Source organism: Xiphias gladius, unplaced genomic scaffold (assembly GCF_016859285.1).
Source record: "Xiphias gladius isolate SHS-SW01 ecotype Sanya breed wild unplaced genomic scaffold, ASM1685928v1 HiC_scaffold_755, whole genome shotgun sequence".
Classification (NCBI taxonomy): domain Eukaryota; kingdom Metazoa; phylum Chordata; class Actinopteri; order Istiophoriformes; family Xiphiidae; genus Xiphias; species Xiphias gladius.
In genome coordinates this window covers 22,314-33,000 of record NW_024402470.1, presented here as the reverse complement: position 1 = coordinate 33,000, position 10,687 = coordinate 22,314, and the positions used below count along the sequence as shown (strand labels likewise).

Here is a 10,687-nt window from a genome sequence, read left to right as displayed (position 1 = left end):
TAAGCGTGTCGGGCTTGCCCCTTCAAAACAGTAAGCTCCAGTGAACTGGCTTAGCATTGCAGAAGGAGAACTCGCAGGGTTGAGGAAACCCGTAGCCTGCTCCGAGAATTGCTATATCGTGTGTGGGAACTGATTGACACCTCAGATTTATGCCTGATCAACCCTGAGAGCACCACACGATCCACCTGGTGTTGAAGTGTACACCAAACGTAGGGTCACAAAAGTGAGACAAGGTCCTGGATGACTCAAGATGTGACAGAGGGTCAAAATACATTTATATCTATCAAAAGTATGACTTCATTAGGACCAAGATTTGATACTTAGCATTGCATAGCAACAAAAGTTGAGCAGTGTTTAGCGTTCTTTGCTTTTTATGGTTTTAATCCTGGATGATCACCTTCTAGACCAACAACCAAAGACGAGGTGGCGAGAGGTTAAGGCGATGGACTGCTAATCCATTGTGCTCTGCACGCATGGGTTCGAATCCCATTCTCGTCGCAAGGGAGCCCACTTTTGTCCGACACGTCTCAATTTCAACAACATAACTGTCTCAATTATAAAACCATCTATGACACCATCACTTTCTCTGTCAGTAAAGTTCTCATCTGCATTGATCTACTGTTACATGAAAAGAAGAAAAAAAAATCATTGAACAAACCCTCAAAAACATCTGAACTGAAAAGTGCTTGCTTAGCTCCTCTTGACCCATACTTAGAATTTTCAAACTGTCTTGTTTTTGTTCTGACCTGGTGGGCAGACCCACATATGTGATACCTCAAGGTTTAGAGAGATACTTTTCCACTGCTTACTTGTTCACGCTTCTGCACGCGTGGGTTCAAATCCCATTCTCGTCAACTGTGGTCGTGTGAGATGGAATGCTGAAGAGTCTTATGGAGAATGCGGGCATCGATCCCGCTACCTCTCGCATGCTAAGCGAGCGCTCTACCATTTGAGCTAATTCCCCTGTAACAGTGCCGTGTAGAGTCTGTAAGTTCCACTTTGCTAACATTAGCTAATTAGGCCTAAATACAATGTCATCACAGCCAGTCTTGCATAAGACTACTCGTGTTTTCCGGATACTCTACAGACAACTCTGTGAGGATTATTGGCACACAGGTAAGCTGCGCGTGGTTGTTGTGGCCGAGTGGTTAAGGCGATGGACTAGAAATCCATTGGGGTCTCCCCGCGCAGGTTCGAATCCTGCCAATAACGTGTGACCGTTTGTGGATTTTTTGTATTTGGGTGTCTACACCCTACCCTACGCTGTAGTACACTCAAAGGCATTTGATGTTATCTAGACAGTTCAAAAGGTCATTCAGTCTGCAGGTGCTGTCACGTGTAACTGGTCAGTCAAACTCTGAGTCATGCAGCCAGAGGGTACTGCCAGTGTTAGCCTTATGTGTTTTTGGTTTCAAAGGAGCTGCATAGTCCAGAGTATGAGAGCAGGATGAGTTGAAGAGAGTGAATAGCTCATCAGTGTCAGTGCAGGAGAGAGGGGCATCTAGAGCACGAGATAAGATTGTGGCGTGGTGCGGTCATCCCAACTGGGCCTTCGTCAAAACCACAAAAAGAGGCGGAACAGACAGAGAGGAAACGTTGTCCTTCCCTATGTTGCTGGATTATCCAAAAAACTCAGGAGGAGCTTCCACAACCATAACATCCCTTTGCATTTTAAGCCCGGTAACCCAGGCACAAGCAGAACAATGTAATTTACGCAATCCAATGCAGCGAGGAATGCACACACCTGTACATTGGGGAAACTAAACAACTGCTACATAGGCGCATGGAACAACACAGGAGAGCCAGTTCCTCAGGTCAGGACTCAGCAGTCCACCTGCACCTTAAGGACAAAGGACACGCTTTTCAGGACAGCGCTGTGCACATTTTGGCCATAGAATACTGATGGTCTGGAAGAGGAAGTGAAAGAACCCATTTTTGTCAATCTGGAACAACCGTCACTAAACAGAGGAGCTGGTTTGAGACACCACCTGTCAGCAGCCTACAATGCAGTTGTAAGTTTGCTCTCCAGACAGCTGAACACCCATCCACACCAGGACTCATGCGACCACTCACTTGACGGCAGCAGGGTGGGTCAACAATTCACTCGTCACCCTAACGACCCTCAAGCTGATCCTAACGACTCACATGATGACCGGGAGGGTTAACGACTCATGTGACCTCAACGACTCACTTTTGTTGCTGATCTAACCAGAGGATATTTACCTGGAACTCCCCATTAGTCATTAGAACTGAAGAAGCCTTTCGGATGAGAGGCGAAACGTCTTCAAGAACTTCAAGCAAGTCCAGTTGCCTTCGCATAGCACAGAAGTGAGCATGAAAGTGGTGGAGAAGTGTGTGGTTGTGGCTGAGTTTATAGATTGGATGAGGGAGTCAAGCTGGGAGGGGGTGGGAAGGGGTCCTTCGTGATAACAAGCTCTGACTACTTGTACTCAGTCAGAGAGACATTATTTATACAGTCAACACTACTGTTACTTTTATGAGACACAGAACTTTGAGTTAAAACTGTTTCCTCTCTTCGTTTTTCTCTTATCTTCCTGGTGTACCTCCCAGTTATTCCCTTGGCTCCTCCTTCAGTATTTCTCACTCTCCTACACCAAAAGTATCCAGTGACATTAATACGTGAGTGAGCAGCCAAATCCTCTCCTTTTCATGGCGATGGTGGTATAGTGGTGAGCATAGCTGCCTTCCAAGCAGTTGACCTGGGTTCGATTCCCGGCCATCGCAGTTGTATGTTGTCTTTAGTCTTGGGTGTACTGTTAGTAACGTGTGTCTCTAAAGATGGCAGAACTTTACAGTGATAGAGCTTATGGAATTCAGCTTGTTCATAGCTGCCCAGATATGCACCAAAGTGACACACAACAGTATTTCACTTAGTCTTTTTTTTTTACTACATAAGATGCATCATCATACAGCTTAAGTGCTAAAAAAATTCAAAATTCCTCTCGTCACAGTCAAATTCCTCCAGTGACGTAAACTCCTGACTCAGCAACATTCTTCTTTTTTTTTTTTTCCTCACAGCAACAGTGGTATAGTGGTGAGCGTGTCTGCCTTTCAAGCAGTTGTAGGTACGGCGCAAGTTACAGGTAAATCTCTGTAAACCTTTGACGGGTCTTTGTTTTCTTCAATGGTCAGTGATTGTACTAGTATGTTTTATATTGATGATGTTGTTATATTGATTTTTTTTGGAAGACCAAAATCAGAATGGACTTTTCCACTTCATGAGTCGATTCACCACTGGTCTCACAGCTGAACACCATGTTCTCTATGGCAATTTCAGCTCAATGTTGTCTAGTTGTATTTAAGAGGGGGACCAGCGTGAACTCTGTTGTTTCAAGGAAACCAATAGGTCAGGGCTGAAGAATAAGCGTGTCGGGCTTGCCCCTTCCAAAACTGTAAGCTCCAGTGAACTGGCTAAGCATTGCAGAAGGAGAACTCGCAGGGTTGAGGAAACCCGTAGCCTGCTCCGAATTGCTATATCGTGTGTGGGAACTGATTGACACCTCAGATTTATGCCTGATCAACCCTGAGAGCACCACACGATCCACCTGGTGTTGAAGTGTACACCAAACGTAGGGTCACAAAAGTGAGACAAGGTCCTGGATGACTCAAGATGTGACAGAGGGTCAAAATACATTTATATCTATCAAAAGTATGACTTCATTAGGACCAAGATTTGATACTTAGCATTGCATAGCAACAAAAGTTGAGCAGTGTTTAGCGTTCTTTGCTTTTTATGGTTTTAATCCTGGATGATCACCTTCTAGACCGACAACCAAAGACGAGGTGGCCGAGAGGTTAAGGCGATGGACTGCTAATCCATTGTGCTCTGCGCATGGGTTCGAATCCCATTCTCGTCAAAGCAAGGGAGCCTGCTTTTGTCCGACACGTCTCAATTTCAACAACATAACTGTCTCAATTATAAAAACCATCTATGACACCATCACTTTCTCTGTCAGTAAAGTTCTCATCTGCATTGATCTACTGTTACATGAAAAGAAGAAAAAAAAAAATCATTGAACAAACCCTCAAAAACATCTGAACTGAAAAGTGCTTGCTTAGCTCCTCTTGACCCATACTTAGAATTTTCAAACTGTCTTGTTTTTGTTCTGACCTGGTGGGCAGACCCACATATGTGATACCTCAAGGTTTAGAGAGATACTTTTCCACTGCTTACTTGTTCACGCTTCTGCACGCGTGGGTTCAAATCCCATTCTCGTCAACTGTGGTCGTGTGAGATGGAATGCTGAAGAGTCTTATGGAGAATGCGGGCATCGATCCCGCTACCTCTCGCATGCTAAGCGAGCGCTCTACCATTTGAGCTAATTCCCCTGTAACAGTGCCGTGTAGAGTCTGTAAGTTCCACTTTGCTAACATTAGCTAATTAGGCCTAAATACAATGTCATCACAGCCAGTCTTGCATAAGACTACTCGTGTTTTCCGGATACTCTACAGACAACTCTGTGAGGATTATTGGCACACAGGTAAGCTGCGCGTGGTTGTTGTGGCCGAGTGGTTAAGGCGATGGACTAGAAATCCATTGGGGTCTCCCCGCGCAGGTTCGAATCCTGCCAATAACGTGTGACCGTTTTTTTTTTTTTTTTTTTTTTTTGTCCCTACCCTACCCTAGTGTGTACACACTCAAAAGGCATTTGATGTTATCACAGTTCAAAAAAAGGTCATTGTCTGTGCTGGTGCTGTCACTGTGTAACTGGTCAGTCAAACAGTCAGGCAGCCAGCAGCCTGCTGCCAGTAGCCTTATTATTTTTTTTTTTTTTTCAAAAGCATAGTATAGTCAGAGGAGAGAGAGGATGAGTTGAGAAGAGAGTGAAAGCTCATCAGTGTCAGTGCAGGAGAGATGGGCATCTAGAGCACGAGATAAGATTGTGAGCGTGGTGCGGTCATCCCAACTGGGCCTTCGTCAAAACCACAAAAAGAGGCGGAACAGACAGAGAGGAAAACGTTGTCCTTCCCTATGTTGCTGGATTATCCAAAAAACTCAGGAGGAGCTTCCACAACCATAACATCCTTTGCATTTTAAGCCCGGTAACCCAGGCACAAGCAGAACAATGTAATTTACGCAATCCAATGCAGCGAGGAATGCACACACCTGTACATTGGGGAAACTAAACAACTGCTACATAGGCGCATGGAACAACACAGGAGAGCCAGTTCCTCAGGTCAGGACTCAGCAGTCCACCTGCACCTTAAGGACAAAGGACACGCTTTTCAGGACAGCGCTGTGCACATTTTGGCCATAGAATACTGATGGTCTGGAAGAGGAAGTGAAAGAACCCATTTTTGTCAATCTGGAACAACCGTCACTAAACAGAGGAGCTGGTTTGAGACACCACCTGTCAGCAGCCTACAATGCAGTTGTAAGTTTGCTCTCCAGACAGCTGAACACCCATCCACACCAGGACTCATGCGACCACTCACTTGACGGCAGCAGGGTGGGTCAACAATTCACTCGTCACCCTAACGACCCTCAAGCTGATCCTAACGACTCACATGATGACCGGGAGGGTTAACGACTCATGTGACCTCAACGACTCACTTTTGTTGCTGATCTAACCAGAGGATATTTACCTGGAACTCCCCATTAGTCATTAGAACTGAAGAAGCCTTTTCGGATGAGAGGCGAAACGTCTTCAAGAACTTCAAGCAAGTCCAGTTGCCTTCGCATAGCACAGAAGTGAGCATGAAAGTGGTGGAGAAGTGTGTGGTTGTGGCTGAGTTTATAGATTGGATGAGGGAGTCAAGCTGGGAGGGGGTGGGAAGGGGTCCTTCGTGATAACAAGCTCTGACTACTTGTACTCAGTCAGAGAGACATTATTTATACAGTCAACACTACTGTTACTTTTATGAGACACAGAACTTTGAGTTAAAACTGTTTCCTCTCTTCGTTTTTCTCTTATCTTCCTGGTGTACCTCCCAGTTATTCCCCTTGGCTCCTCCTTCAGTATTTCTCACTCTCCTACACCAAAAGTATCCAGTGACATTAATACGTGAGTGAGCAGCCAAATCCTCTCCTTTTCATGGCGATGGTGGTATAGTGGTGAGCATAGCTGCCTTCCAAGCAGTTGACCTGGGTTCGATTCGGCCATCGCAGTTGTATGTTGTCTTTAGTCTTGGGTGTACTGTTAGTAACGTGTGTCTCTAAAGATGGCAGAACTTTACAGTGATAGAGCTTATGGAATTCAGCTTGTTCATAGCTGCCCAGATATGCACCAAAGTGACACACAACAGTATTTCACTTAGTTTTTTTTTTTTTTTTTACTACATAAGATGCATCATCATACAGCTTAAGTGCTAAAAAAATTCAAAATTCCTCTCGTCACAGTCAAATTCCTCCAGTGACGTAAACTCCTGACTCAGCAACATTCTTCTTTTTTTTTTTTTTCCTCACAGCAACAGTGGTATAGTGGTGAGCGTGTCTGCCTTTCAAGCAGTTGTAGGTACGGCGCAAGTTACAGGTAAATCTCTGTAAACCTTTGACGGGTCTTTGTTTTCTTCAATGGTCAGTGATTGTACTAGTATGTTTTATATTGATGATGTTGTTATATTGATTTTTTTTTTGGAAGACCAAAATCAGAATGGACTTTTCCACTTCATGAGTCGATTCACCACTGGTCTCACAGCTGAACACCATGTTCTCTATGGCAATTTCAGCTCAATGTTGTCTAGTTGTATTTAAGAGGGGACCAGCGTGAACTCTGTTGTTTCAAGGAAACCAATAGGTCAGGGCTGAAGAATAAGCGTGTCGGGCTTGCCCCTTCCAAAACGGTAAGCTCCAGTGAACTGGCTAAGCATTGCAGAAGGAGAACTCGCAGGGTTGAGGAAACCCGTAGCCTGCTCCGAGAATTGCTATATCGTGTGTGGGAACTGATTGACACCTCAGATTTATGCCTGATCAACCCTGAGAGCACCACACGATCCACCTGGTGTTGAAGTGTACACCAAACGTAGGGTCACAAAAGTGAGACAAGGTCCTGATGACTCAAGATGTGACAGAGGGTCAAAATACATTTATATCTATCAAAAGTATGACTTCATTAGGACCAAGATTTGATACTTAGCATTGCATAGCAACAAAAGTTGAGCAGTGTTTAGCGTTCTTTGCTTTTTATGGTTTTAATCCTGGATGATCACCTTCTAGACCGACAACCAAAGACGAGGTGGCCGAGAGGTTAAGGCGATGGACTGCTAATCCATTGTGCTCTGCACGCATGGGTTCGAATCCCATTCTCGTCGCAAGGGAGCCTGCTTTTGTCCGACACGTCTCAATTTCAACAACATAACTGTCTCAATTATAAAAACCATCTATGACACCATCACTTTCTCTGTCAGTAAAGTTCTCATCTGCATTGATCTACTGTTACATGAAAAGAAGAAAAAAAAAATCATTGAACAAACCCTCAAAAACATCTGAACTGAAAAGTGCTTGCTTAGCTCCTCTTGACCCATACTTAGAATTTTCAAACTGTCTTGTTTTTGTTCTGACCTGGTGGGCAGACCCACATATGTGATACCTCAAGGTTTAGAGAGATACTTTTCCACTGCTTACTTGTTCACGCTTCTGCACGCCAGGTTCAATCCCATTCTCGCCAACTGTGGTCGTGTGAGATGGAATGCTGAAGAGTCTTATGGAGAATGCGGCATCGATCCCGCTACCTCTCGCATGCTGCTTAGCGCCTACCATTTGAGCTAATTCCCCTGTAACAGTGCCGTGTAGAGTCTGTAAGTTCCACTTTGCTAACATTAGCTAATTAGGCCTAAATACAATGTCATCACAGCCAGTCTTGCATAAGACTACTCGTGTTTTCCGGATACTCTACAGACAACTCTGTGAGGATTATTGGCACACAGGTAAGCTGCGCGTGGTTGTTGTGGCCGAGTGGTTAAGGCGATGGACTAGAAATCCATTGGGGTCTCCCCGCCGCAGGTTCGAATCCTGCCAATAACGTGTGACCGCTTAGGATTTTTTTTGTATTTGGGTGTCTACACCCTACCCTACGCTGTAGTACACTCAAAGGCATTTGATGTTATCTAGACAGTTCAAAAGGTCATTCAGTCTGCAGGTGCTGTCACGTGTAACTGGTCAGTCAAACTCTGAGTCATGCAGCCAGAGGGTACTGCCAGTGTTAGCCTTATGTGTTTTTGGTTTCAAAGGAGCTGCATAGTCCAGAGTATGAGAGCAGGATGAGTTGAAGAGAGTGAATAGCTCATCAGTGTCAGTGCAGGAGAGAGGGGCATCTAGAGCACGAGATAAGATTGTGAGCGTGGTGCGGTCATCCCAACTGGGCCTTCGTCAAAACCACAAAAAGAGGCGGAACAGACAGAGAGGAAAACGTTGTCCTTCCCTATGTTGCTGGATTATCCAAAAAACTCAGGAGGAGCTTCCACAACCATAACATCCTTTGCATTTTAAGCCCGCAACCCAGGCACAAGCAGAACAATGTAATTTACGCAATCCAATGCAGCGAGGAATGCACACACCTGTACATTGGGGAAACTAAACAACTGCTACATAGGCGCATGGAACAACACAGGAGAGCCAGTTCCTCAGGTCAGGACTCAGCAGTCCACCTGCACCTTAAGGACAAAGGACACGCTTTTCAGGACAGCGCTGTGCACATTTTGGCCATAGAATACTGATGGTCTGGAAGAGGAAGTGAAAGAACCCATTTTTGTCAATCTGGAACAACCGTCACTAAACAGAGGAGCTGGTTTGAGACACCACCTGTCAGCAGCCTACAATGCAGTTGTAAGTTTGCTCTCCAGACAGCTGAACACCCATCCACACCAGGACTCATGCGACCACTCACTTGACGGCAGCAGGGTGGGTCAACAATTCACTCGTCACCCTAACGACCCTCAAGCTGATCCTAACGACTCACATGATGACCGGAGGGTTAACGACTCATGTGACCTCAACGACTCACTTTTGTTGCTGATCTAACCAGAGGATATTTACCTGAACTCCCCATTAGTCATTAGAACTGAAGAAGCCTTTTCGGATGAGAGGCTAAACGCCTTCAAGAACTTCAAGCAAGTCCAGTTGCCTTCGTGATAGCACAGAAGTGAGCATGAAAGTGGTGGAGAAGTGTGTGGTTGTGGCTGAGTTTATAGATTGGATGAGGGAGTCAAGCTGGGAGGGGGTGGAAGGGGTCCTTCGTGATAACAAGCTCTGACTACTTGTACTCAGTCAGAGAGACATTATTTATACAGTCAACACTACTGTTACTTTTATGAGACACAGAACTTTGAGTTAAAACTGTTTCCTCTCTTCGTTTTTCTCTTATCTTCCTGGTGTACCTCCCAGTTATTCCCTTGGCTCCTCCTTCAGTATTTCTCACTCTCCTACACCAAAAGTATCCAGTGACATTAATACGTGAGTGAGCAGCCAAATCCTCTCCTTTTCATGGCGATGGTGGTATAGTGGTGAGCATAGCTGCCTTCCAAGCAGTTGACCTGGGTTCGATTCCCGGCCATCGCAGTTGTATGTTGTCTTTAGTCTTGGGTGTACTGTTAGTAACGTGTGTCTCTAAAGACGGCAGAACTTTACAGTGATAGAGCTTATGGAATTCAGCTTGTTCATAGCTGCCCAGATATGCACCAAAGTGACACACAACAGTATTTCACTTAGTTTTTTTTTTTTTTTTACTACATAAGATGCATCATGATACAGCTTAAGTGCTAAAAAAATTCAAAATTCCTCTCGTCACAGTCAAATTCCTCCAGTGACGTAAACTCCTGACTCAGCAACATTCTTCTTTTTTTTTTTTTTTCCTCACAGCAACAGTGGTATAGTGGTGAGCGTGTCTGCCTTTCAAGCAGTTGTAGGTACGGCGCAAGTTACAGGTAAATCTCTGTAAACCTTTGACGGGTCTTTGTTTTCTTCAATGGTCAGTGATTGTACTAGTATGTTTTATATTGATGATGTTGTTATATTGATTTTTTTTTTGGAAGACCAAAATCAGAATGGACTTTTCCACTTCATGAGTCGATTCACCACTGGTCTCACAGCTGAACACCATGTTCTCTATGGCAATTTCAGCTCAATGTTGTCTAGTTGTATTTAAGAGGGGGACCAGCGTGAACTCTGTTGTTTCAAGGAAACCAATAGGTCAGGGCTGAAGAATAAGCGTGTCGGGCTTGCCCCTTCCAAAACGGTAAGCTCCAGTGAACTGGCTAAGCATTGCAGAAGGAGAACTCGCAGGGTTGAGGAAACCCGTAGCCTGCTCCGAGAATTGCTATATCGTGTGTGGGAACTGATTGACACCTCAGATTTATGCCTGATCAACCCTGAGAGCACCACACGATCCACCTGGTGTTGAAGTGTACACCAAACGTAGGGTCACAAAAGTGAGACAAGGTCCTGGATGACTCAAGATGTGACAGAGGGTCAAAATACATTTATATCTATCAAAAGTATGACTTCATTAGGACCAAGATTTGATACTTAGCATTGCATAGCAACAAAAGTTGAGCAGTGTTTAGCGTTCTTTGCTTTTTATGGTTTTAATCCTGGATGATCACCTTCTAGACCAACAACCAAAGACGAGGTGGCCGAGAGGTTAAGGCGATGGACTGCTAATCCATTGTGCTCTGCACGCATGGGTTCAATCCCATTCTCGCCGCAAGGGAGCCTGCTTTTGTCCGACAC

General features: G+C 44.9%; 2 long non-coding RNA genes and 11 other non-coding genes across 13 annotated transcripts; 11 read left to right on the top strand and 2 right to left on the bottom strand.

Annotated features, from left to right (window-relative positions):
• The first annotated feature begins 417 nt into the window (after positions 1 to 417).
• Positions 418 to 498, top strand: trnas-gcu. The gene has a single exon. It is a non-coding gene; the product is annotated as a tRNA-Ser (tRNA).
• Positions 499 to 891: 393 nt separating this feature from the next.
• trnaa-agc lies at positions 892 to 964 on the bottom strand. Its single transcript has one exon. It is a non-coding gene; the product is annotated as a tRNA-Ala (tRNA).
• Positions 965 to 1,130: 166 nt separating this feature from the next.
• trnas-aga lies at positions 1,131 to 1,212 on the top strand. Its single transcript has one exon. It is a non-coding gene; the product is annotated as a tRNA-Ser (tRNA).
• A 1,461-nt stretch (positions 1,213 to 2,673) lies between these two features.
• Positions 2,674 to 2,745, top strand: trnag-ucc. The gene has a single exon. It is a non-coding gene; the product is annotated as a tRNA-Gly (tRNA).
• Positions 2,746 to 3,798: 1,053 nt separating this feature from the next.
• On the top strand, positions 3,799 to 3,878 carry trnas-gcu. The gene has a single exon. It is a non-coding gene; the product is annotated as a tRNA-Ser (tRNA).
• Positions 3,879 to 4,277: 399 nt separating this feature from the next.
• Positions 4,278 to 4,350, bottom strand: trnaa-agc. The gene has a single exon. It is a non-coding gene; the product is annotated as a tRNA-Ala (tRNA).
• A 166-nt stretch (positions 4,351 to 4,516) lies between these two features.
• On the top strand, positions 4,517 to 4,598 carry trnas-aga. The gene has a single exon. It is a non-coding gene; the product is annotated as a tRNA-Ser (tRNA).
• Positions 4,599 to 5,667: 1,069 nt separating this feature from the next.
• LOC120787857 lies at positions 5,668 to 6,495 on the top strand. Its single transcript, XR_005707103.1, has 3 exons — positions 5,668 to 5,713; positions 5,957 to 6,026; positions 6,430 to 6,495. It is a non-coding gene; the product is annotated as an uncharacterized LOC120787857 (long non-coding RNA).
• A 695-nt stretch (positions 6,496 to 7,190) lies between these two features.
• trnas-gcu lies at positions 7,191 to 7,272 on the top strand. The gene has a single exon. It is a non-coding gene; the product is annotated as a tRNA-Ser (tRNA).
• A 629-nt stretch (positions 7,273 to 7,901) lies between these two features.
• Positions 7,902 to 7,984, top strand: trnas-aga. Its single transcript has one exon. It is a non-coding gene; the product is annotated as a tRNA-Ser (tRNA).
• Positions 7,985 to 9,352: 1,368 nt separating this feature from the next.
• Positions 9,353 to 10,641, top strand: LOC120787860. The gene is made up of 3 exons (XR_005707106.1): positions 9,353 to 9,412; positions 9,818 to 9,882; positions 10,568 to 10,641. It is a non-coding gene; the product is annotated as an uncharacterized LOC120787860 (long non-coding RNA).
• trnag-ucc lies at positions 9,446 to 9,517 on the top strand. The gene has a single exon. It is a non-coding gene; the product is annotated as a tRNA-Gly (tRNA).
• On the top strand, positions 10,581 to 10,661 carry trnas-gcu. The gene has a single exon. It is a non-coding gene; the product is annotated as a tRNA-Ser (tRNA).
• The last annotated feature ends 26 nt before the right edge of the window (positions 10,662 to 10,687 follow it).